This window comes from Sciurus vulgaris (assembly GCF_902686455.1).
Source record: "Sciurus vulgaris genome assembly, chromosome: X".
NCBI classification, from domain to species: Eukaryota; Metazoa; Chordata; class Mammalia; order Rodentia; family Sciuridae; genus Sciurus; species Sciurus vulgaris.
The window spans coordinates 40,490,397-40,517,955 of record NC_136471.1 but is presented as its reverse complement, the minus strand read 5'-3'; the positions used below and the strand labels follow the sequence as shown (position 1 = coordinate 40,517,955).

At 39.7% G+C, this 27,559-nt stretch overlaps 1 protein-coding gene across 1 annotated transcript in view; it reads left to right on the top strand.

Moving 5' to 3' along the window:
- The window catches only part of PAK3 (p21 (RAC1) activated kinase 3), a 261,916-nt gene that overhangs the window by 24,319 nt on the left and 210,038 nt on the right, over positions 1 to 27,559 (top strand). The window contains exon 2 of the mRNA XM_079124852.1: positions 23,620 to 23,703. The gene's annotated coding sequence lies outside the window, so the exon portion shown is untranslated. The remainder of the gene's footprint in view (positions 1 to 23,619; positions 23,704 to 27,559) is intronic.

The window sequence follows — 27,559 nt, the reverse complement described above, 5'->3', positions numbered from 1 at the left end:
CACTCCCTCCCTCATGGGGCTCTTAAGAGGATTTATCATTATTAATAATGAAAGGTAACCTTAAGAGAGCAGCTACTGAGAACTGGACTCTCTTGTAAGCACTTTGAATGCTATAACTCAGGAAATTCTCAAAATAACCCTCCAGAGAGGGGCTCTTTGTTATCCCCATTTTGTAGATGTAAAAGTGAGGATGAAAGGAAAGGGGGTTAAGTGCCTTGTCCAAGGCACATAACTAGTAAGTGGGAGCCAGGAATTGAACCTAAATAGTCTGCTCCAGCCTCTTATTTACTATTGTTTAAGGTACAAACTTAGAAGTTCTGTAGTGCCCACCTGTAATCGCAGCTGCTCAGGAGGCTGAGGCAGGGGAATCGCGAGTTCAAAGCCAGCCTCAGCAACTTAGCGAGGCCCTAAGTAACTCAGCAAGACCCTGTCTCAAAATAAAATATAAAAATGGCTAGGAATGTGGCTCAGTGGTTCAGTGCTCCTGAGTTCAATCTCCAGTGCCAAAAAAAAGGTACAAACTCAAAGTAAAGTGATGAGCACAGTGCCTGGCACTTGTAAATTCTTGATAATGAGGATGGTTATGAGTCACTAACCTGATTTAGCCTCACTCTTTGAATGGGTGGCCAAATAATGCGCACACACACACACACACACACACACACACACACACACCTATATTATTTGTTTGTTTAATCATGCAATATGGGTTTCCACAACCGACATCTCCATCATGGAATAAATGATGGTTTTTTTTTTCTTCTCCCAGGGTTCCAGCTCCATTCACTCAAACACAAAGGAGGGTAGGACATTTCATTATTTCATTTTGTCACTTGGCTTAGCAGACCATTTTTTGATGCCCAAAGCAGTCTTTTTGTCTCTACCCACCAATCCTCTTCATCTTCACTCTATAGCTTCTTTAGGCCTACTATTTCCCTGCAAAACCCTATAAATTTGATTCAGTTATGTCAAAGAAAGGGAGGGAAAGAAGGAAGGACGGAAAGGAGAGAAAGAGGTAGAGGAAAAAAGAAAGGGAAAGGAGAGAGGAGAGAGAAGAGGGAGGGGGAGAAAGAGACAGAGGGAGAGAGAGAGAGGAGGCGTCTTAAAAGAAAATGAGAAGAACAAAACAATCAACACAGTCCTATTCAAATCTAATCTTAAATAGGTTGGGACAGCTGTTTTAGAATGTTTATTGACAAAGAAACATGTCCATAATACACAATTAAGTGAGAAAAATAGACTACAAGACAGTGTGACACCATCGGAAACACAGTATCTGTGTGGGGGTGTGTATGGATGTGGGGGTGTGTACAAATATAGAAAAAAGACTGGAAGGATTCAAAATGTTAACAGTGATTGTGTAGGTACTGAAGTCGTAGATCACTTTTCTCATTTACATTTTTCCTTACTTTCTGCTGAATTTTAAATGACTATAAATGAATCATAATTAAACTCTAAAGAAAAGAGAAATGTAGGGAAAGGATGAGTCTGTACTGTCTGTGCTAGAGAACAATGATCGTGGCCCATGTGTGCTGCTGAACAACCTTCTCACTGTGCAAGGGAACTCTAGACTACTCAGCAGGACCTCAGAGAGCTTGCAGTCTGCTCTGAGTGTGTGATCTTTCTGCCCAGACAGGGAGAAGTGGAAAGCCCTGACCTGTGGTGTGCCACTTGAGACTCCATGTGTGCCTGACTCTGGTTCAGGACCCCGTTGCTGTATTTAACATCCTGAAGTCTTGCTGGATGGGGCAAAAACTGGAACAGGGATAAAGGGGGTGAAATAAAACAGATCAGGGATTAATGAGTGAGGAAAGTCCATGCTGATAACAGAAAGGGGAGGCCTGGAGCTATTTTCCTGAGCTGGAGAGTGGGCAAGTGCTAAGGCTTCTTTTGCAGGCTTCCTGTTTTGGGCATGACTGCTGGACATTGGTAGGAGAATTCAGGCAGGCACAGGGTTGGGGATAAAGACATACATAGGAGCTACAAACTCAAATACCTTTAAGGGCTAGTCTGGTAGTATCAACGGCCTCAAGTGCTGTGAACATAAACCACCATGTACAGGTTTTTATCTGGATAAAAGTATTCTTTTCTAGGATAAATGCTGGGTCATAAGTTAAGTACATATTGAGTTTTATAAGAAACTGCCAAACTGTTTTCCAGAGTAGCTCTACCATTTTACATTACTACAAGTCATGTATGACTGATCCTGTTTCTCTGTACCCTTGCCATCATTTGGTGATATCACATTTTTTTACTTTAGATAATCTCAAATGTGTAATGATATCTTATATTTTTAATTTTTATTTTCTTAATGGATAATGATGTTGAACATGTTTTCATGTGATTTTTTACCATCCAAGTATCTGTTAAGGTTTGGATGTCCCCCAGAAGCTCCTGTGTGAGATAGTGCAAGAAAGTTTGGAGGTGAAATGACTGGGTTATGAGAGCCTTAACCTAATCAGTGCATTGATCCTCTAATAGGGATTAACTGAGTGGTAACTGAAGGCAGGTAGGGTGTTTGTCTTTGGTGAGCAGGGCTCTCTCTGCTTCCTAGTGTGATGTCTTGAGCCACTTTCCTCTACCACACTCTTCTACCTTATCTCATGCCCTGAGGAATGGAGTTGGCTGTCTATGGACTGAAACCTCTAAAATCATGTGCCCCCAAATAAAGTTTCCATCCTCTAATTGTTCTTGTCAGGTCTTTTGGTCACAGCAATGGGAAAGCTGACTAAAACAGAAATTGGTACTGAAACTTGGGTCATTGCTGTTGTAAGAACCCAGAAACCACTCTGGACGCGGGGAACTCACATAAGAGAGTTTATTAAGCAAACAGGCAGAGTGTCTCCCTGTAAGGTAAGAGAGAATATGAGAGGAAAAGAGAAAGGGCGTGCAAGAGAGAGAGTGAAAGCCAGGAGGAGAGAGCATGAAAGTGAGGAGGAGAGAGAGTGAGAAAATGGCAGGGGAGCCATTCTTAAGCAGTGGAATTTCGCGGGCTAATAACAACAGACCAATGGCTGGCGAGGAGGTTCTCGGGCTAACAATCTGGGTTGTAAGGTGGTGTGGGGGTGCAGAATAATGGCGGCGGCAAAATAGGAGATCTGATGCCAACAGCTGTGACAACTGACCATGTGGTTCAGAAGCTTTGGAACTTTTGGAATTTGTGAGAGAAATTTTGGAAAGCTTAGAGATGCAAGCCAGAAATGCTTTAGATTTTTTAAATGGAGCTTAATAGGCAATTCTGGTGGGAGCTCAGAAGACCAGAATGCCAGTACAACTGTGGACAGTAATGATGGGGCTCAAGAGGGTTCAGAAGAAAAGGAGGACTCTATTGGAAATCGGCTAGAAGCCATTCATGCTACATTCTGGCTAAGAATTTGTCTACATTTTGCCTGCGTCCTGAGACTTCTGTGAGGCTGGTTTTTAAAGTGATATACTTCTGGGTGAGGTGGTGCATGCCTGTATCCTAGCAGCTCAGGAGGCTGAGGCAGGAGGATCTCGAGTTCAAAGCCAGCCTCAGCAACAGCAGGTACTTAGCAACTCAGTGAGACCCTGTCTCTAAATAAAATACAAAATAGGGCTGGGATGTGGCTCAGTGATTGAGTGCTCCTGAGTTCCATCATCCCAAGGACAACGCCCCCCAACTCCCAAAAAAAGTGATGGATTTCTTAATCTGGTGAAATAAATTTCTAAGCAGCATGGTGTTCAGGAGGTGGCATGAATATTGCTGGCAACTTTTAGCTAAGTTAATTATGATATTCAGGAGAAGAAATCAGAGCAGAAAGATTTGTAAAATTTGACTTGAAAGGCAGTTAAACTGGAGCTAAGGAAGATGCAGTTGTTGAAGACATTACCACCACTAAAGAAATACCAAAGACTTTGCTCAGAGACTATAGGAAAGATGGTTTGAGGGCATCTCTGAAATTGACCAGACCACACGCAACTCTGGCTCAAGGATGTAAAAGTCAAAATTCCTTTGAGAAGGGTAGGGATCTCTGGTAGGGATCAACTGAGGGTCAACTGAAGGCGGATAGGGTGTGGCTGGAGGAGTCAGCATTGGGGGTGAGACTTTGGGGTATATATTTTGTATCTGGTGAGTGGCATCTCTCTGTCTGCTTCCTGGTGTGGTATCCTGAGCCACTTCCCTTTGCCACACTCATCCGCCATGATCTTCAACCTCACCAGGAGCCCCAAGGAGTGGATCTGGCTGTCTGTGGACTAAGACCTCCGAAACTGTGAACCCAAAATAAACTTTTCCTCCTTAAAATTGTTCTATCCCGGTCTTTTGGTCACAGCAATGAAAAAGCTGCCTAAAATACTATCCTTTTTAGTGAAATGTCTCTTCACATCTTTTCCCATTCAAACTGAATTTTGTGTTTTTTTCAATTAGTTTTGAGCATTCATAATATAGGTATTAATCTTTTGTCAAGATACATGGTTTGCAAATATTTTCTCTCAGTTCTTAGCTTGTCTTTGTATTCTTTAAAAGGGGCCTTTTTTGGGGGGAGGTCCAATTTATTGATTTTTTGCTTTCATAGGTTGTGCTTCTGATGTCATGGTGTCAGGCCTAAGAATTCTTTAACAAGTCCTGGGTCCCTAAGATCTTCTATGTTTTTATTTTTTATTTTCATTTTTTGCTACTTGGAATTGAACCCCGGAATACTTCCTTATTGAGCCACATCCCAGTCCTTTTTTATATTTTATCTAAAGACTGGCGTCTTCCTAAGTTTCTCAGGGCCTTGCTAAGTTGCTGAGGCTGGCTTTGAGTCCTCTTGGCATTGGTGATCCTCCTGCCTCAGACTCCCAAGCCACTGGGATTACAGGTGTGGCCTACTGCACCCCACATTCTATGTTTTCTTCTAAAAGTTTATAGTTTGTTTTACTATTTTTTTTTTGGTATGGGGGATTGAATTAAGGGCACTAAACCACTGAGCCACATCCCTAGCCATTATTATGTTTTATTTTTGACAGGGTCTCACTAAGTTGCTTAGGGCCTCACTAAATTGCTGAGACTGGATTTGAACTTGTGATACTCCTGCCTCAGCCTCCAGAGCAGAGGGAATTCCAGGCATGCCCCAATTCACCCGGCTCTATGATTTATTTTGAGTTAATTTTTGTGTAGGGTCTTAGGTTTAGGTCAAGGTTCATGGTTTTGCCTATGATCTAATATCTTTTATTTAAAAAGTAAGTCTTCCATTGAAATCTTTTCTCATCCATAGCAAAAATCAGTTAGGCGTATTTGTGTAAATCTATTTTGGAGTCATCTACAATGTTTTATTGATCTACATGATTCTCTCTCTGAGTATGGTACTCTCTTGATTACTCTAGTTTTGTAGAAAAATCTTACTATTGTGTAATGCAATTTCTTTCACTTTATTTTTCTTTATCAAAATTGTTTTATCTCTTTTAGGCTTTTTGTCTTCTAAATATATTATTGAATAATATTGTCTATTTTCACAAAATCTTGCTAGGATTTTTTTTTTTTTTGGTCCTGGGGATTGAACTCAGGGGCACTCAACCACTGGGCCACATCCACGGCCCTTTTTTATATTTTATTTAGAGACAGGGTCTCGCTGAGTTGCTTAGGGCCTTGCTAAGTTGCTGAAGCTGGCTTTGAGTTTGGCAATCCTCCTGCCTCAGCCTCCTGAGACACTGGGATTACAGTTGTGTGCCACTGCACTTGTCTCTTGCTAGGATTTTAATAGGAATTGTATTACCTCTGTATATCTATTTTGGAAGAATTGACTTTTTTACTATAGAATTCTATTTAAATTTTTGATTTTTTTCTTTTTCTTTATAAATTTTTAGCCTATAAGTCCTGTACAGGTTTTGTTAGATTTACATTTAAGTCCTTCATTTTTTAATGATTATAAGTGGCATTATATTTTTAATTTTGGTTTTCACAAGTTTATTACAAATATATAGAAATACAATTTTTTAGCAGGTTGAGCCCAGGGCCTCATTCTCACTAGGTGAGTGCTGTACCACTGAGCTCCTCTCTGAGCCTCCAACAATTGTTTCTTTTGTGGGGGGAGCAGTAACCAGAAATTTAACCCATTTAACCACTGAGCCATATCCATCAGTCCTTTTTATTTTTTATTTTGAGATAGGGTCTTGCTCAGGGCATTGCTAAGTCACTGAGGCTGGCTTTGAACTTTTGATCCTCCTGTAAGTTGTTTACAGCCTCACCAAGTTGCTGAGGCTGGCTTTGAAATCTGGATCCTCTTGCCTCAGCCTCCTGAGCCTCTGGGATTACAGGTGTCCGTCACTATGCCTGGCTCTTGATGTTCTCTTTAAAGGTTTTTTTTTTAAACTATTTGGGGTCCCTCATATCTCCATATGAATTTTAGAATTATTTTGTCAATTTCTACAGGAAAGGCAAGTGAGATTTTAATAACAATTGTGTTGAATCTATAGGTGAATTTTGAGAGTATTGTCATCCCAATATTAGATTCCAATCTGTGAACATGGGATGTCTTTCCATATATTTAGGGCTTTAATTTCTTTCAACAATGTTTTGTACATTACACATTATAAACTTTTTTATACCTTTATTTTTATGTAGTGCTGAGGATGGAACCCAGTGACTCCCATGTATGAGGCATGCACCCTACCACTGAGCTACAACCCCAGCCCCTACAGACAATAAATTTTGTACTCTTTTGTTAAATTCATTCCTAAATATTTTATTTTTTCATATATTATAAATGGAGTCATTTTAAAAATTTCATCAGTTTGCTCATTGCTACTGTGTGTAAATAAATTTGATAGTTTTCAGTCCTTCACTGTTAAGTACAGATGGCTCCCAATAGTTGGCCTTATGACTTTTTGGCTTTATAATGGCATGAAAATGATACATATTCCAAAGAAATTATAATTTGAATTGTGAATTTTGACCAGTTTTTGTGCCAGCAGTATGTGGTATGAAATCCTCATGATGCTAAATGAAAGCAGAAATCCACAATTCCCATTCAGTCACAATATCATGAGGGGAAAAAACTGATACTCTACAGTATACTGTGTTGCCAAGCTATGATGTATTAAATGCACTTATGACTCATATTATTTTCAATTTATGATGAGCTATCAGGTCATAATCCCATCATAACATTTGGAACATCTGTGTCCTGTTTTTGTAGTTTCTTTTTACCGTGTTGAGGAAGTTCCATTCTATCCATAGCTTATTAAGTATTTTATCATATCATGAAATGGTGTTAAATTTTGTTGATTTTTTTTTATGTCTATTGAAATAATCCTATGATTCTTTTCCTTTATCTTATTGAAGTGGTATATTGCATTAATTGATTATCAGATGTTAAGCCATGCTTGGGATAAACACCAGTTGGTCATGGTGTATAATCCTTTTCTATATACTGTTGGCTTCAATTTGTTAGCAGTTTTTTTTCTTTTTGGATTTATTTATTGTTTTGGTAGGTTTTTATCAAGTTGAGGATGTTCACTATTTCTTGGTTTCTGAGATAATGGCTTGTTTTTGTTTTATCATGAATGAGGTGGATTTTGTCAGATGCTTATCTGTATTAGTTGATAGAATCATATCATTTTCTTATTTATCCTGTTGATATGGTAGATTACAATGATTGATTTTGGAATATTGAACCAGTTTTGCATCTGTGGAATAAATCTTAGTTGGTCATGGTGTATAATTCTGTTTTGTTTTTGTTTTTATTTTGGTACAGGAGATTGAACCCAGGGCACTTAACCACTGAGCCACATCCCCAGCCCTTTTTAATATTTTATTTAGAGACAGGGTCTTGCTGAGTTGCTAAGGGCCTCTCTAATCTGCTGAGACTGGCTTTGAACTTGTGATCCTCCGCCTCAGCCTCAGCCTTGCTGGGATTACCGTTGTGCACCACTGTGCCCAGCTATGGTGTATAATTCCTATTAAACAATTCTGAATTATATTTGCTAATATGTTATGAATTTTTGAATCTACATTCATGAAGAACATTGCTTTATTGTTTGCTTCTTTCCTCACTGCATTCCTTTCTTTTATTTCCCTTCTTCCTTCTTGGTACTGTCTTCTGTTTTGGTGTCATGGTAGCACTAGCCTTCTAAAAGGAACTGAAAGGTGTTCGCTCCCATTTTGTGAAAGATATTTCAGAAAATTAGTGTAGATTCTTTTATATATATTAGACAAAATTCTGCATTGAATTCTGTTCTTGGAGATCTTTTGGGGGGCGTTAAGGCACAAATTTAATTTTCTTAAAATTGCAGATCTGTTAAAATTATTTCATGTTGGTGATTTTGGGCAGTTCATTAATTTCAAGGAATGGTCCATTCCATCCACATTGTCAAATTAATGTGCCTAGAATTGTTTGTAGTACTCTTATTATCCTCATGAAGTGTATAGGGCCTGCAGTGTGATATTTCATCCAGCTATTGTTAATTCGTGTTTTCTCTTTTTCTTTGTCAGTTTTGCTAGATCATTTCAATCAATTTTCTTGACCTTTGCAAAGAACAAGCTCTTTGTTTCATTAACTTTTTTCCATTGCTTTTTTATTTTCAACTTCACTGATTTCCATTCATATATTGAATATTTTCACCCTTCTTCTTCCTTTGGATTTATTTTGCTTTTATTTTTTCTGATTTCTTGAGGTAGGAGCTTGAATGCCAAATTGAGACCTTTCCCTTTTTATAATATATGCATTTGCTGCTGCGAATTTCCTTCTCATCACTGCTTTAGTTGTGTCCCACAAATGTTGGTATCTTATATTTTTATTTTCAGTCTATTCATTGGGTCAAAGGCCCTGGAAAACTTGACTGCTGGGGTTTTCTGTTGATGGCGTCAGCTGCACTGACTGGTCTCTTACCTGGAGGTTCTATGGACAGATCTACTTCCAAACTTATTCAGTGCTTTGAAGTTGTAGGCCTGAAGTCCTCTTTTCCTTATGGTTGTCTGCCTTCAGTCACTCTCTTCTCCTAAGGCCACCTGCATTCCTTCTGAAGTAGCCCTCTCTGTCCATAAAGCCATGAACTTGACAACCTGGCAGGTCAAGTCTTTTTCAATTTTTTTCTGACTTTGTCTTCTGCTTATTAGCTAGGGAAAATGCTCTGCTCTGCTGTTAGAATTCATGTGATGAGATTAGGTCCACTCAGATAATCTCCATTTTGCACCATAATGTACATAATGTTTGAGTAATTTCCCATTAGAATGATAGGTTCCACACTGTGAGTGGAGGGATTATATGAGAGCAATGATCATTGACAGTCATATTTAGAATTCTGCCTACTAGTCATTAAATTTAAAAGGTGAACTGAGCATGGTGGTGCACACCTGTAATCCCAGCTACTCAGGAGGCTGGAGCAAAAGGATGGCAAATTTGAGGTGAGCCTGGAAAACTTAGCGAGACCTGTCTCAAAATAAAATAAAAGGGCCAGGCATGTAATCCAGTAGTACAGTGCTTGCCTAGTGTGTGTCCGACTCCATAATCCCCAGCACTAAAATCTTTTAAAATAAAAAAGAAAACTAATTTAGGTACTAATGTTGGATAAATGGTATTAAAATTTTGAGAGGTACGTGACAACAGATTGTGACCCAGTGGAGTAATTTTAAATTCAGGCCCTTCCAAATTCTGTGATTCTGAATTTAGGAAGTCAGGGAATATTCTGTTTTCCTGTTCCATGTGATATGAATTACAGCAAAAATCAGAGGCTAGTATGTTCCTCAGAAGTGTCAAGGTCATGGAAGACAACAAAAACTGAGAAACTTTCCAGTGTTCAAAGGGACTAAAGTGACATGGAAACTAAACTGAAGGATTGATGCATGCTTGTGTCCTATACCAAAATATTTGTTCTTTTATTCTAAAGAATCTTATTGGGATTGCCAAAGTTTTTATTATTATTATTATTTTTTGATTCATTCTGTTATTTTTTTCCCTTCCCCCCCACCTCTCCCACCCCTCTTTTCCCTCTATACAGTCCTTCCTTCCTCCATTCTTACCACCTTCCTTATCCCTAACCCTAAACCTAACCCTAACCCTAACCCTAACGCTAACCCCTCCTACCCCCATTATATGTCCTCATCCACTTATCAGCGAGATCATTCGTCCTTTAGTTTTTTGAGATTAAAATAATAAAAACTTTGGCAATCTCAAAAAAAAAAAAAAAAAAAAAACACAACGTAATATCATCTCGCACCTGTCAGAACAGCTGTACCAAAAAGACAAATGATAACAAGTATTGGTGAGAACGTAGACAAAAGGGGATCCTTGTACCTTACGGGAATGTAAATTAACACAGCCATTATGAAAAACTGTACAGTGGTTCCTTAAAATACTAAAAATAGAATTACTGTATGATCCAGAAAAAAAAAAAAGAATCTTATTGGAATAATTAGTAAATTTGAAAGAGGTCTTTGGATTAGATGGTAATGTATGCATATTAATTACTTGATTGTGATCATTGTTTGTGGTTATGAAAGAAAATGCTCTTAGTTTTAGATAGCAGAATATTTAGGGATAAAATGTTATAATCTTCATTGTACCCTCATTGTTCAGCAAAAGGTATAGTGTGTATATATAATTATGTACGGAAAAAGGAAAGGATGAAGAAAATTATAAAATGTTAGCATTTGTGGAATCTGAGTGAAGGGTATATGGAAATTCTTTATATTATACTTTTATACTTCATACTAATAGATCTTCTGATGAATCACAGTCCTGGCCAACACATTTCAGCCTGAAATGTGTTAGACCTTGAGTAGAAAATTCAGGCATCCTTTTCCTGGACTTCTTACTCATGAAAACTGTGAGATAATAAATTCGTGTAGTTTTTTAAAAAGTGAGTCCAAATGTGTTTAGGAAGCATTTGAACTAAAGAAAGGGTAGATTCAAGAGACATTATACAGGTGCTTTCCTTGGCGCACATCTGTAAATCCAGTCTCAGAAGACTGAGGCAGGGGCATTGCATCACAAGTTCAAGACCAGCTTGGGCAACTTAGTGAGAATCTGTCACAAGATAAACAAAATAGAGAAAGGCTGGGCTGTAGGTCAGTGGTAGAATACCCTCAGGTTCAATTGCCAGTGAGAGAGAGAGAGAGAGAGAGAGAGACTGTAGACAGAAAGTCACTATAATTTGGTACCTGACTAAATGTGGTCAGAGAGAACTTTGGATAATTCTGCATTTTGGAGACTAGAAATTGGGATAATGTTGGCAGAAAGAGGCAAATTAAGGGGTAAGTTTGAGATGGGTGTAGCTTGACTGAGTAAGAATCACAAGTGGAAAGGAACTGTCAAGTAGAAAGGATTAAAGCAGAATAGAGTGGTCAAGGTTGGAGCCAGAGGTTTAAGAGGCATCGCAATGGTTTTACAGATATTTGGAGCACCTACTGCAAAAGAAAACAGGAGGATGTTTCTGGGTCTACCATGCCTGCTCAACTGGTTGTGAGCACTCGCGCTGAAGTCAGAGTTGTGTTTAAATCCTGAATGCACTTGTTTCTTGCTCTGTGACTTTCAACAAGTGCCTAAACCTCTCAGACTCAGTTTTTTTCAGCTGTAAAATGGTGGCATTCATCATACCTACATCATTGTGAAGATTCAATGGGATAACCTGTATGGAGCATTGAGTAGGTCATTGTCTGGCACATAGATGGAGCTAGAAAAATTGGACTATGATTGTCATTAGCATGTTCTTTCATGTGCTTGTTTGCATTAGGCAGCCTTCTCCAAAGAGGGCCCCTTACACAGTTCAAATGACTTTTTTTGGTGGACTGGAATGACACAAGGTTGACCATAGCATGGCATCTTGGGCTTACAGAGGGATGGGCCTACAAGTGGTTACTGAAAAGATGAACCCCTTTCTTCTTCTGGCATTATGGGCAGATTAATACAAAGGCATGGGCTGAGGGTAGTTCAGTGGTTGAGCACTTGCCTAGCCTCTATGAGACCCCTGAGTTCCATCCCCAGCACTAAAAAAGAAAAAGAGACAGAGAGGTAGAGAGAGGAAAGTACTAAGAGCTCTTGCGGGTGAGAGTCAAAGCCAAGGTTAATGGAGTAAAGGCAGACCCCAAAGGGATCTGTACTTCCAAAACCCACCCCAGGCCATCCCAGGAAAAGGAAATTTGGAAGAGGCAGTGGCTATGATCTAATGTGAGTAATGGGCACTGTGCATAGGAGGTGATTTAGGTTTATAAAAGGTGACTGGTACCCTCCTTTGATACCGGTCTGGGGAAGCAGTGGGTTCTAAAAGAATGTGCCTGAGCCAGGCACAGTGGTGCATGCCTGTAATCCCAGTGGCTTCGGAGGCTGAGACAGGAGGACCATGAGTTCAAAGCCAGCCTCAGCAATTTAGTGAGGCCTTAAGTAACTCAGAGAGGCCCTGTCTCTAAATAAAATACAAAAAAGGGCTGGGGATGTGGCTCAGTGGTTGACTGCCCCTGGGTTCAATTCCCAGTACCAAAAAAAAAAAAAAAAAAAGGACTGTGCCTGACCCAGGACCTGCTGCCACTGACTCCCCTATAGAAGGTGCAGCTCTGGGCAATTGTTCTCTCCTGCTGCAGCAGTAATCAATGTGTAGTCTTCTGCTACTCCATGTTAATGCAATCAAAGAGATCACAGTGACCTTAAGATTTCCTGATTAATTCTTTTTCCACCTTGTCAGCATTACTTTCTTTAATTTCTCAGCACTTGGCTCATTTTCTCGGCTCACTTGGCTCTGCTCCATGTTCCAAGTACCTTTTTTTCCTCTATAGAGGAGAGGGGTTGCATGAAGTCATGGAGTTCTGGGCTGTTTGGCAGCAGCAGATGGAGAAGCTGTCCTTAAATGAAGGCCTACTCCCCCAAAAGGAAGACTTTGGGGTTTTTACAAAAAACAATCTCAGAAAGGGACATTTGGAAATGGGAGACAGAGACAGAGGGGTCTTGTATATAGATGAGAAATTTGGAGAAACTGGTAGGAACATACTGAAAGAATTTTATCTCAGATAAAAGGAGGAACAGAAAGAAACCCACTGAAGTGAAGTTTAAGTTTGAAGGATTATCAATTTTCCAGAGGCCTCTTGAATAAGTTACTTTGAGATCTTGGTGGGGAGGATCTTAAGTCTGACACTTAAGTGGACTGCTATAGTTGATAAAGACTTTCCATAACAGAACTTGAGATTTTTCTCCTACAAATATATTCTAGTAAATGATACTACCATTCACCTGCTTACTTAGGTCAAACTCCTAGTTGTTCTCCTGAATTTCTCTTGTTTCCTTCCATATCATATCCTAGACATCAGCAAATCCTGTTCAAAATGTATCCTGATTTTGACCACCTCTCACCACTTCCTCAACTATCACTTAGTATGAACCACCACCATCTCTTTCTCAGACCACTGCTACAGACTCCTACTTGATTCCACTCTTTTTTCCAGGGTTGCCATGTATGGTTGTTCAGGTTGTATACTGCCCAAGGGCTTGATAGATTTGAGTGTGCCATTTATATCACAGATGTATACTAACTTACATAAGATTGTGCAAATGGGTACAAACTTTCCAGGCTTCTTAGCTCCAAGTCAGAGAGCAGCAGAAGAGTGACTGCTCCTACATAAAATAGCAACAATGCACATGGCCTTGTGCAGACTCTGGAAAGCATATGCACGCGTAAATGTGCACAAATGGTGGCACACACAAGTGAACTCTGTCCTGCCCAAGCCCTGGGTGCCTCCTGAATTCACTTCTTTTACCCACTGTCCATTACTCTCAGGGGCTGAAATCCCATCCCTCCCACCCACAGTTGCCTCATCTGGGGAGAAGGTAGAGCAGTGGGGTGCAAAGTGAAAGGAAAAGTGTTAGTGAGAAGAATGTGGGTGCACACAGCCTAGACTGCTGTCCACCATAATTCTAATACACTCGCTTGAGCGGGACTTAAATTTGATTAGATCGTGCAAGAACAGGCTAACCTAAGGTGACTTGTGCTTTGGTCCCTCCCTTGAGACCAGTCTAGGGAAGCAGTGGATTCTAAAGGAATGTACCTGAGCCAGGCACAGTGGTGCATGCCTGTAATCCCAGTGACTCCGGAGGTTAAGGCAGGAAGATCATGAGTTCAAAGCCAGCCTCAGCAAAAGTGAGGCACTAAGCAACTCAGTGAGACCCTGTCTCTAAATAAAATACAAAATAGGGCTGGAGAGGTGGCTCAGTGGTTGAGTGCCCCTGAGTTCAATTCCCTTTCCAAAAAGAAAAGAAAAGAAAAGAAAAGAAAAGAAAAGAAAAGGCTAACCTAATCTTATTTATTAATTTATAATGCTGAGAATTGAACCCAGGGGAATTTTACCACTGAGTTCCACCTCGCAACCATTTTCATTTTTTTTATCTTGCTATAGGGTCTCACCAAGTTGCTGGAGTTGACCTCAAACTTGAAGTCCTCCTGCCTCAGCCTCCAAAGTACATGGGATTACAGGTCTGCACTATCAGACCTGCCTGGTTTTATTGTTTTTAACTTAAGGAAGAGCTGGTCTTTTTTTTTTTTTTTTTTTGGTGTTGTTGCAGATTATAGTGGCCATTTGCCCAAAAATCTTAACTCCATACAACAGTCAGCAAGAACTTTATTTTTAAACATATTGATTCTTTGCTTCAAACCTTCCATTTATATGCCAGTGTTCTTAGGCTAAAGATAAAACTCCTATCTCGATTATAAGACTTGAATGATCGGGTCCGTGTCTTCCTCTGCAGCCTCATCTCACTTTACCCTCTCTCTCCTGCCCTTCCCCCAGCCCCAGGCACACTTTCTGCCCCTCAAGCTCCCCAAGCTCATTTGTGTTTCATTCATGGTTCTTCTTTTCTATCTATCCCTGCTTCTCACTTCCAGAGTGTTACCTCTGTTAAGCAGGGACTTCATCTTGTTCACCATTATGTTCTTATCACTTAAGCACTATCCCTGGTATGTAATAGGTAGCCAATAAATATTTGCTTAGTAGTTAAATAAGTTGACAGGTAAATGGGCAGTTTCGACACCTTCCCCCCCAGTGACTCTAAGACATATGTCGTTTTAGTCCCATCTTTAGTGTGCTTTCAGATCCTATGGTGAAATGAGATTGTCAGAAAATTCAGGCTGTTAAACATCACAAAGCCAGGAGGCCTCATCTTCAGCATCGCCAGCAGTTTGGGGGCTATTAGCATGTGCTAAGCATTGCTCTAGGCTCTGGGCTCATTTCATCTCCACAGCAACCTTAGGAGCTCTTTCCTAGTATTATCCCCATTTGACAAAGTGCAAACTGAGACCCAGGAGATTCAGCGACTTGGATTCAGGCAGTTCGATGTGAATCTCTCTGCGGTGCTGCAGAAGAGGGAGAGAACTCTGCTTTTCCTCTGCTTCCTTTCTCCAAACGCCCTGGGAGCATCCCTCACCCTCCTGTGCAATCCCATTGTCTTGAAGCCAGCCCTGGGAAGCAGGTAAAAGAGAGGCTATGTTGGCAAACAGCAGACTAGTTAGCATCTCCACAGGGAAGGAGCCACTTTGGTGATTGACAATATAAATTAAAAAACTGAGATATTTTGTGCTTTCTTGATATCAAAAGCTATAAAACCATCAAATCCTAAGCCAACCTTGCCAAACTAACAGGGAGTTGCAGACACAAAGCAAATTTAACACCTCTTCAAATTTTTCTGACATCAAATGGAATGCTTCCACGGAGGTGAGAATAGTATTAGCTTGAAGCTCTATGGGGCTGAAAGCTCAGCTATTACAGGGATGGATTGCACCCGCCACCTTCACATGGGAAGAGAAATTGACACATGGAGAAGGGGCAACCATCTACTAGGCGGGCTTTGCAGCCCTGACTATCCATAAGGACAATGAGAAATAAGAGTGGGAAAAGGTAGTACCATTTGCATCCTTAGCATGTCAACATGCTTATGGGCATAATAGAAATATTTCTTTGGGGCTGGGGTTGTGGCTCAGTGGTAGAGTGCTTACCTAGCATGTGTGAAGCACTGGGTTCGATTCTCAGCACTACATAAAAATAAATAAATAAACCAAAGGTTAAATTCTTAAAGTCATTAAAAAAGGAAATATTTTTCTTTATCTCAATTTTTAACTCAGTTCAGCAAGAGGTGATTGTCTGATACACAGTTGAAGTCCATTTAACGCTTTATTCTGGGTACCTGGATCATATATTCATGGGCAATGCTTGGGTCTTTTTCTGCGTATTTTTTCTGATTACTACAACTAGATAAAAGGCCTAACAGAACAGTGGATTTAGCCTACTTGCTTTATACATGGGGTGTCTGGGGTTAAGATAAAGGACTCAGGGCTGGGGCTGTAGCTCAGTGGTAGGGTGCTCGCCTAGCATGTATGAAGCCCTAGGTTCCATCCTCAGCACCACATAAAAATAAATAAAACGAAGGTATTGTGTCCATCTACAACTAAAAAATATTTAAAAACCCTCAGTATTAATGTGTGTGTGTGTGTGTGTGTCTGGTGAGTGGGAGGTTTGCCTCAAGAGCTGTTAAGGGGAGAATGAAAAGATCTGCATTGTGAAAGGGAAGGGGTGAAGAAAAATGTTAGAATTGGTACAGTGTTTGATAAATAACTAGTCATTTGTGACATAATCATATACACACTGCAAACAACACCCCTCTCTGTGGCAGAAACAGGGGATGTTCTCAATGGAGGGAGGGCCTTAGCCAAAGAGGCTAAATGGGGGCCATTCATCTCTCTAGTCCCTTTCTGCCATTGCAAAGATTGGTGGAATCCACCATATAGGTTTTCTTTTCTTTTTAATTTTTTAGTCCTAAATGGACACAATACCTTTATTTTATTTATTTGTTTTTATGTGGTGCTGAGCATCAAACGTAGGGCCTCACATATGCTAGGCCAGCGCTCTACCACTGAACCTCAACCCCAGCTCCACCATGTAGGTTTTCTATGGTCTTTCAACATTTTGCTCAGCAGAGACTCCCAAAGGCTGCTTTGCTATTGGCTGGTGGCATTTAACCTCTGTAGGAGGGATAGAGCCTTTCCCTTTCATCATGAAATCCATTATTCTTCTTTGAAGTACAGTGTGGGTTTTTTTTTTTTTTTTTTTTTTTTTTTTTTTTACAAATTGCATGGCAAAAAATAGAAATGCAGCCAGTCCTCAGCACAGTCCTATGGAGGTCGGGGCAATCTGTCCCTCAGGCAGTGTGTGCGGAGAGCGTGTTCATTTCTGAGCTTGATGGTAAATTCTGTGGGGAGGGAGGCAACAAGCAAGTCATCCCTTCCTTTTTTTCCTTAAAGGAAGCTGGACTTGAAATGAGGTGGAGCTGGGAGCTCTACAGAAAGCCAATCTAACAGTAGTATTAGACTCTGCCGGAGGGTGTCAGAGCATTGCAGCCTGACTGAACTTGCTGTGAGACTCTGGGTAAGCTGCTCCCCCTTTTTGGGTCTCTGGCTTTTCATATGCCCCTTCTGCTTCACAGCATAACTGAAAAGTAGAAATGGGGAGAAAGTACATATGCATATACTTTGGAAACAGTAAAACTCAATTTAAGTGTAGAATATTATTATTGTTTTAGGTCTGCTCTTTGCCGCTGGTGGTTGCACCATTATGGTGTGTGAGCTAGCATTTGGGTTGCTAGAGAATATTCTAGGACAGATCCAGGGTCTCTGGAGGTGCAGAGAGGAAAGGTGTGGAGGAAGTCATGGTGAAACAGTGAGCTCAAAGGACCAAACTCCTTATGGATCATTGTTTATTTAAATACCACTGCCTTAATCCCCATACACATGCTTTTCAGCAACTTATCAAAGCTGAGACTAAGCTTCCTCATCTATAAAGTGGGGTCGTTGTGAGGATTTAAGTGATACATGATAATGAATAGAAAACTCTTGGGCTGATAGCGCTGGCATGAAGTATGCATTTGATAAAAATATTTATTATTGATGCTCTTTGTTTATGTTGCTAAGGAGAACTGTGATTCTTTAATGTCAGTGCGTAGCTAGCTCTCAGTGAAAAGTAGATTCCTGGGCTGTACCCAGAAGAAATTCTCATTCCATAGATTTGGAAAGAAGCACAAAAATATGTGTTGGGACTGAGAGTGTAGCTCATTGGTAGAACACTTACCTAGCATGCATGAGACCCTGGGTTCCATCTGCAGCACTGCAAAAAAAAAAAAAAGTGTTCATCAAAGAAAGATTCAGTGGGATTGCAATGTGGGACCAGATTTGGAAGCCACTGATCTAGAGCAATATTCTTGAAGCTGAAATCATTACACACTGCTCAGGAAATCAACTCCATGGATAGTGACCAGCATTAAGAACATCAGCAGCAAGAAAAGGAATGGAAAAAGAAATAACAGTGTGCACTGCACATAATAAGGGTAAAAATATGGTTTCATGAAATATTTTTTATGTATGTACATATATAGTTTGGAGTATTAAAAATTTACATAGGGCTGGGGTCATGGCTTAGTGGTAAAGTGCTTGCCTCTCATGTGTGAGGCACTGGATTCCATTCTCAGCACACATTAAAAAAATTAATTAAATAAAGCCATTGTGTCCATTTATAAATAAAAATTTTTAAAAAGTCATTTAAAAAATTTACAGTTTCATTTTATACATATATTGTTTGTATGTATTTGCATATGTATATATGTGTGTGTATATATATTATATACATATATATAAACAAACATTTCATAAAGCAATAATTAAACATAGTGTAGGTCATAGTAAAAAAGTTTTTAAATTAGCATGCAGAGAAATAATCTATCGAGTCCCAGACCAGACAAAAAAATGACAGCATCGAGGAAGATCCATTTCTCTTTTCGTACCATCACTTCCATTGTATGCTTGGGTCAAACAGAATTGGTTGTTCTCTAATTAGAATGAGTTCTAATACCATGTAATGACCATGGCCTGAGATGTAAGGTCAAGTTAAGGTATACAGCTACAGATACCAGGCTAACTGACCCCATTACACCGAAAATGCATCTGGGTTTATTGAGGTGTTTAGTTGCCAAGTCTCTGTCCAAACACCTGTTATGCTCACTGTGTTCCTCTCCTTTTCCTAGCCACTGAAATTTATTTTATCATCTAAAACTCTTATTGCCTTTATAAAATTAAATAAATAAATAAAACTCTGTTTTAATTTACATCAACCCATATTAGTGTCTTTTCACTCCACACTTGGTATGTTGAGGATATTATCACTCTGAACCTTTTATTCACATGCCTTTTATTAGAATTAGAACCTTTTATTCTATCTAAAGGGAACAGCTACTGTTGGGTTCCAGTCCATTGAGATACTGTGGCAATGTGATGAACTTATCAGTGAGGCCTTCTCTGTCCACCCTCTGTTACAACTGTAGACCTTGCTTGATCCCAAACCTTACCACCTCAGAACTCTGTGTCTCACACCTGGCTTTGTTTTTCCTCATTGTAACTCTCAAACTACCTACTATATTCCATTATAAATGATGAATAGATGAGAAAATAAACCCATATATCCAGATGGGTTTTCTAGTGACTTGGGAGTCTGAAGCAGTAGAATTGCAAGTTTGAGGCCAGCCTCAGCAACTTAGCAAGGCCCTGCACAAGTTAGTGAGACCTGTCTCAAACTAATACAAAAGGGTTGGGGATATAACTCAGTGGTAAAGTGCCATGGATTCAATCCCCAGTACAAAAAAAAATTAGAAATCAAGGTTTATGTGAAGTCTTATGATTTTTGAACCAGCTCTTATTTTCATAGAAAACTTGGACATCTGAATGATTATATAAAATCATCAGATCTTTCAATATTAATAATTAAAAAAATTCAACACTATTGGCTCACAAATGGCCCATGGATCACCGATATGTGATGTGTATTTGTTTGTGACGTGTCATCGATTTATGAACTATTGGGGCTCTGAATGGTCTTATAAATTGGGGACCTTTAGTGAGTAAGTACACGTTCAGAGAGGTTAGGTACCTTCCCCCCTTCCTCATGGTCACACAGCTCGCTTGTGGCAGAAGTAGATCTTGAAACGAGGTCTCTTGCCTCCTAGTGCTCTCTCGCATTCACCATGGTCCTGTGAGACTACCCCCTTCTGCTGAGGGTGGAACTAACCTGCCCTGTGTAAAATAACAGCATTCAGACCCCAGTCCCCTCCTGACAAAGAATATAACAAAGTCATCACCATCTATCTGATAAGCTCCAGGCACTTCTCACCAGAGCGTATGAATTTACCTGCCTTCCCAATCTCAACTGAGGATATTGCCTCTTGGCATTCTTTATTGCTTTTGCGCCAGTGATAGAATCAAGACAAGGTCTTTATGGGAATGTTATTAGCATTGCTCTCACCAACAGTGTCTTTCCGGTAGAATCAGTGTGGTCTAGTGCAAAGACTCCAAGGCTCAAGTCTGGAGATCTGGGCTCAATTTTCAGATATGTGAACTGAGACAACTTATTTAATCTCTCCGGCCCTCAATTTCCTTAACTGTAAACATGAGAAAAATATGATCTACCTCTCTTATCTCTAAAGGCTGCTCTCTGAGGCTCAAGTGATATAATATGTATGAGATCACCTTGAGAAGAACATTTTTACAAATACAGGGGTATAGTATCATTGTTAAATCAGCAAAATAATTATTGAGCACCTGCTATGTGCAAGCTAATGTATCATTGGTTCAGGGCATTTTAAGGAGCACAAGGCCCAGCCGCTTCCATGAGATTATAGTCCAGCTGAGAAGGACATGTCCAAGTGGGAAGAGAGCCAGCACAATGAGATATGTAAACTATGTGATGAGTGAGATCATGAGTGGAAAGACCATGGAAGGAATCCTGAAAGGAGTTACATTTAAACCATGCTTTGGGGACAAACATGGAAAAGCTAAGGCTAGCAGGGGAAGAAGAAAATTATTCTCAATAAGGTAACAGGGAAAGTGAGGACTGAAATCATGTTTATTTTGGAGTGAAGAGATCGAGGAGCAGCTGGCTGGTTATTACCAGCTTCTCTACTGGTTGGGATGTGAAAAAGAGAATCAAAGCATACTTCTTATGAAACCAAGACAGGCTAAGTGGGATAGTGGGTATGGTCGATTAAGACAGGAGGGTCTCATACTGAGAAGTGGTCATGTGATGGTTTCATAGGGCTGTTATTAGCTTTAAATGAGATGATGTGTGTTAAACATTTAGCACAGTGTCTAATGCATGGTTGATACTAAATAAATGTTAGTTCCTCATTCTCATCATCAGTAGTCATCCAACATTTAAGACAAGGGTTAATAACATGGGCATTGGAATCATCCTGCTATTACTTGTGTGACCTTGGACAAATCCCATCACTTCCTTGTTTTTGAGTTTCCTTGTCTTTAAAATGAGAATGATAGTAATGCCAACGGTAGAGGACTGTTGTGGAAATTGAACTAATCCAAGTTGAGCGCCTATCATCATGTCTGGTACATGGTTAGCATTCAATAGATATTAGCTACTGTAGTTATTATGGCCATTGACCATTAATGTAATATGATTCCATAACAAAAAATAGGGAAATTGAGGAAAATAGACTAAGCCCTTCTAAAACTTACTACTAAGATACAACTTCTTGTCATCACTTTGGGATACAGTTTTAACTATGAAATTTCTTTTTAAATTTTAATGACACCCAAAATTAATCTTTTGTTAGCTGGATATGGTAGCACACACCTGTAATCCCAATGGCTCGGGAAACTGAGGCAGGAGGATCACAAGTTCAAAGCCAGCTTCAGCAACTTAGCGAGGCTCTAAGGAACTCAGTGAGACCCTGTCTCAAAATAAAAAATTTAAAAAGGACCAGGGATGTTGGCTCAGTGGTTAAGTGCACCTGGGTTCAATCCCAAGTACCCCACTCAAAAAAGTCTTTTGTTGAGATAATCAAGAATACAGAAAATAGCATGCACTTGAGATACAGTTCATTAAACATTTACTGAGCACCTACTATGTGCTAGCCAGAGTTCTAGAAGCTGAGATACCATAAAAATAGGATGGCCATGACCCCTGACTGTAAGGAACTTAAAGCAGGAGACAGGAAAACAAAATAAAAATATAAAATATTATGTTACATGATAATTTAGCTATGGAAAAAAATTTCAGATTGGGTGATAAAGAGTTTCTAAATGAACAGGAGTGTGTGTATGTGTGTGTGTATATGTGTGTGTGTGTGTGGTGGCAGAGGGGAAGCCTGCATAACCTATAATTTTAAGGAGTGTGGTCAGGGAGGCCTCACTGAGGAGATGATCTATGTTGCACGAAGCTCTGCAGGAGGTGAGAACAGGCCATGAAGGTAGCTCAGGTAAGAGCGCTGCAAGCACAAAGAAGAGCAAGAGCAAAGTCCCTGAATCAGAAGCATGCCTGGTGTTTAAGGAACCACCAAGAAACCTGTGTTGCAGGAGTGAATCGAATGAGGGGAAGAATGATGGGAAAGGAGATCAGAGAGGTCACTTGGGCCAGATTGTTTAAGGCTTTGTAGGTCATTGCTATGACTGGCATTTATAGGGAGGTGGAAAGCCAAAAGGAGCTTGTCCTGGGAGGAACACCATTTGATTTACATCAGCCTTGACCCTCCTTTAAGCAGCGGGTTTTGCTGCCATCTTTGAATGAGAATAAACAAGGAGTAGCAGCCCCAGCATGTGCCATTGAGTAGTCCTTACTGTGCTGTGGACTGCGGAGAGTGGGCTCCTTGGTCCAGAGGGGGACATAAAAAGGAGGTGATGACACAGCATTGTGAAAGAGACCCATTTTCTATAATCCTGCCACTGGGCATCTGTTCATTGGCCTTGACTTAAAACCCTCCCAGCTTTACCAGCCTGCATAGTCTCTTGCAGGACCTTCTCAAGGTCAGAAAGCCTTTTGGCAGGTTTAATGAAAATATGCCTCCTTGCTACCACTGGGTGGCAGTAGTCTTAGTTTCATCACCAGATTAACCTAGGATAAATGTATACCTTCTGCAGGAAAACACTAGCAATTTGAAGACAGGTGGGTATCCTATATCGTCTCTAACTCTTCTTTATGGAGCGCATGTTTCTGGTACTTTCAAAAGCCATCTTTTATGCAGTGATTCTCTTTGTCAATCTCATGTCCCTCTTCTGCAGGTGTTCTATTTTCTCAGTGAACCTTTTAAAATGTGATGTACATGTGAGGCATGGTGGCACACACCTATAATCCTAGTGAGAGGCTGACATAGGAGGATTGAAAGTTTGAGGCCAGCCTCAGCAACTTAGTGAGGCCCTAAGCAACTTAATGAGACCCTGTCTCAAAATAAAAATAAAAAGGGCTGGGGACGTGGCTCAGTGGTTAAGTGCCCTTGGGATCAATCCCCAGTACCAAACCAAAAAAAAAAAAAAAAAAAAAAGACGTGATGCATAGAATGAAACAGGAGACTCCAGGAGGGAACAATGGAGATTACAGGGCAGTGATTATATTTTAGGAGGTAGACACTGTACTTTGATTAATACAAACTAAAATTGTGCCCTGTTGTTTTCTCCGCTAAATAATTTAGCTATGTTAAACTGTTGGCTCAAATTATGCTTGTGGGTCAGCTCAAACCTCAAATCTTTTTTGGTTTATGTATTTGTATTTATGTGAGCTGCTAAGACATGCTTCCCCTTTTCTGGCCTTATGAAATGAACTTAAATTTTTAAGTGAGGATTTTTCTTTGTCTTATTTTAATTTCATTTTTTTAATTTTAGCCCAGCAATCCAGCCCATCTGAGCTCATTTTGAATCTCAGTTTTGTTCTTCAACCCTGCCAGGTTTGACTCATCTTCAGACGTGGTAAGTACATTTTCTGTATCATCTAAATTATTAATAAAATTGGAAAAGCCCTGTGGCCTTTCTCTGGAGACATTTCTGTCGGTTGCCACCTATGTTTTGGGTAAAATTATTTAATCAATTTGCAAATATATTTTACTATATTATAATCTGTTACTATATTATTGTGTTATTTTAGTTCATTCAGAAGAAATCTAAAGGAGATAATTTCAAATACATTTCTGAATCCAAGATATGTTGCTGTTACAAGACAGATGGATGAGGATAATCTAAGATGGGGTCGTTTGTTCTGCAAAATGGAGATAATAGTATAGTTTTCTCCAATTGTAGAAGTAATATGGGCTGGTTGGAAGGGCCAACAACATGTACATGTATGCAAATTAGAAAATAGAAGTTCGTCAGTAATTCTGTGTGCCCACAACCTACCGGATAACTTCTGTTAATGGTTTTGCACATATACAAAATGTATATATAAACATAGCTCTGGGGTTAAATGGGGTCATACCATCAACCTGCTTTTGTTGTGTGACCTGTTCTTTTCACTTACAATCTTTTGGAAGCATCTTTCCTTGGTAGAACATACAGTTTCAGTTCGTCTTTTTTTGTTGTTAACAATACAGTGTTTTCAATGTATCTCACAGTCGATCTCATCAGTCCGAGATTGATGGACCCTGGGATCATTGGCAAAATTTTGCTGTTAGGAGCAGCATTGCATGATGAACTTTCTTTTCTGGCTTAATGGGACGCACTGGGTGCTGTTTGTTGTTGTCTCTGTATTCTTCATCGCCCTGTTTTCTGCAGATCAGATCTTCTTATTAATGGTCTAAATGCCCAAGGGCACCATTGAGAGAGCTATCAACTTACTACTCACCACAGTTTGAGTTTGAAAATCTATACTTTGTCGTACCTCGGAGTGGAGTTAAGGCTGTTTTGAGCTCCCAGGAGCTTTTAGAGGACCAAGACACCTCAAGATCAAGACCCGAGTTATAGACAAGTTTAATGAGAGGCAAACCTGTTTGACTTGCCTGTCTGCACCTGCCTACCTCTGTGATCTTGGATGTATCATTTATCTTTTCTGGACTGTCTTATTCTCATCTATAGAATGAATATATACCTATGTGAGATTTATCAAAACACCTAACCTAATGACTGGCTGATATTAAGCACTTAGTAAATGTTATTCATTATAATATTTATAGCTGCTATTCTTGTCATCATCATCATGAGTGATCATATTATGTTATGAAGATGAAATAAGAACACAAGTAAAGCACACAACATAGTGCTCAGCATAAATTGAGCACTAAATAAATGGTTCAGTTATTGATTATATTCATATCTTCCTCTGGATACGTGTCTCATTCTCTCTTCTGTTATTTTTACTTGTGTTCATGTCTCGATCTCTTCCTCTAATTTATGAACTCCCTCAAGAACACAGTTGTTTTTCTCCCCTCAGCCCTGAGAAAACATAAAAAGAGAATGCTGGGAATTAGTGAGTTTCTTTAAAATTTGGGTGAAAGAGTGCTACTATCACTTTTTCTAAGTCCCTTTCTGATTGGATTATTTACTAGTTTAACTGATATGAGAGATGCACCTGCCTAGCTCTGTGATTTCAGATATGTCATTTATCACATTAACTGATTAATCGGGAAAGCTATGGTAGGTCATAGCATAACATTCTCCAACCACCAAGACATTCATCACAGAATTATCCTCCTACAGAATGTTAGAATTGGAAAAGCTTTCTGAAATACAGTGACCTTGTGTGTGAGCTTACCTGAGCAGAATGAATATGTACAGCACTCCAGGGCTTCAGCTAGCTAAAAGGAAAGGGACCTCATTAGACCATCAGCCCAATCTAGACCACCAGCAAATCCGTCCTAGAATACCTCAAAGTCTCCATAAGTCATTTCCCTGCTTTCATTCATGCCGTCACACAGTGAGAGCAATCTTTAACCAATAGGAAATCAGATCACACCATTCCCGCCCTGAAACCCTCTAATGGTTATCATCTCATCAGTTTCCTTCCCATGGTCTAGAAGGCCCTGCTTAATCTGGCCTATGGGTATCTAAACTCATTCAACTCTTCTCCTTTCTCATACTCTGCACTACCCACAATAGCCTTCTGTTTTGAGAACATGCCACGTTCATTTCTACTTCAGTGTGTTCACTCTTGTTCTGACCCTCTTCCAGAAATTGAACCCCACCCTCATGCCATGAATTTCTCATGCTTCTTTTTGTCCTTCAGGTTTCCCCGTAAATAATACCATCTCAAAAAAGATAAAAGGCCTTCTCTGTACACCCTGTCTCAAGTATGTTCTGTCACCCCCATCATTCTCAAATTCATTGATTCTTAGACATACTTCACATGAGAACCAGTCAGAGAACATTAAAAAAGCAGACAATGATCAGGTCCTTTCTAGACCAAGTATTTCAGTTTCTAGGAGTGAATCCCAGGCATCTGTACTGGTAAATACTTTCCAGGCAATTTTAACATGTAGCCAAGGTTAACAACCTTCATTCTGATCTATCATCTCCTTTCTTTTCTTTTCTGTACTTATCACAAGCTGCAATTGTTTTGCTAATTTCATCCATTTATTTAGTAAATATTTATTGAGCCCCTATTACATACCAGGCAGTACTTAAAACATAGGGATTAAAACAGTGAACACAATGAACGTAAATCCTAAACTTTATAAAACATCCAATCCAGTGAAGAAGGCAGAAAATAAATAAGATCAGTAAGATCTTAGATTCCCCAGCTTCCAGAATTGTGAGAAAAATATGTCTGTTGTTTATAAGTGAATGAGAGTATGTTATTTTGTTTTAGCAACCCAAAGAGACCAACACAAGTGCACACATCTAACACATCTAACTGGAGATGCCATGTAGATTCAGATATACCAACCTAGAGTTCATAGCAGAGATCTGGTATGGAGACAGAACTTTGGGAGCTATGAGATTAGATGAGATCCAGTTCTCCTAAAGATGAGATCTAAGGACTGAATTCTAAAGTGCTCTGAAGTCTAGAAGTTACATTGAAGAGCAATAAGCAAAGGAGATTGAGAAGAAGCCAGAGAAGAAGGAAGAAAACTAACAGAATGCAGTTCCTGCAAATTAAGAGAAGAAGGTAGTTCAAGGAAGAACAAGTGGTAACTTATGTCAAACACATGAGGTAGATCAAGTCAGATGAGGATTGAGAATTGACCATTGAATTTTGTAACATGGACGTCATGGTGGTCTTGATCAGAACAGTGAAAATGGTGAGTTCACCAAGGAAGGGAAGGAGAGATTTTGGAGACAATGGGTATAAATAAATGTTTCAAGGATTTAGTAAAATGAAGAAGAGTACAATGGGTGTAGGAGCAGTATTTGGAAAAGAACTTTCTAATCTTTTTTGGATGGAAAAAATAATACCCTAATGAGAATGATCCAGCTTTCCACATATGTTATTGAATAAAGGAATGATCAAATGAATGAATAAATGAAAATACACGTCAAAGTGTTGAGCAAGAAAAAATGGCAGGGTCTGGGGTTGTAGCTCAGGGGTAGAGTGCTTGCCTAGCATATGTGAGGCACTGGGTTTGATTCTTAGTACCACATAAGAATAAATAAATAAAATAAAGGTCCATCAACAACTAAGAAAAAATATTTTAAAAAAAGAAATAATGGCAGGATAAAATGGCAGATGAATTGGGTAGTACCCTAAGTTTAGGTTCAATCATTCCTGGCATAAAAAACTTGCCCCAGGTCAAGACAGCCTGAGCATGGGATGACATGGCACCACTCCCTTTGCCAAGAGGGGATACTGTATCCTCTGTAGTCACCCATTTCAGGGAGCAGACAGGCCACTGGACTG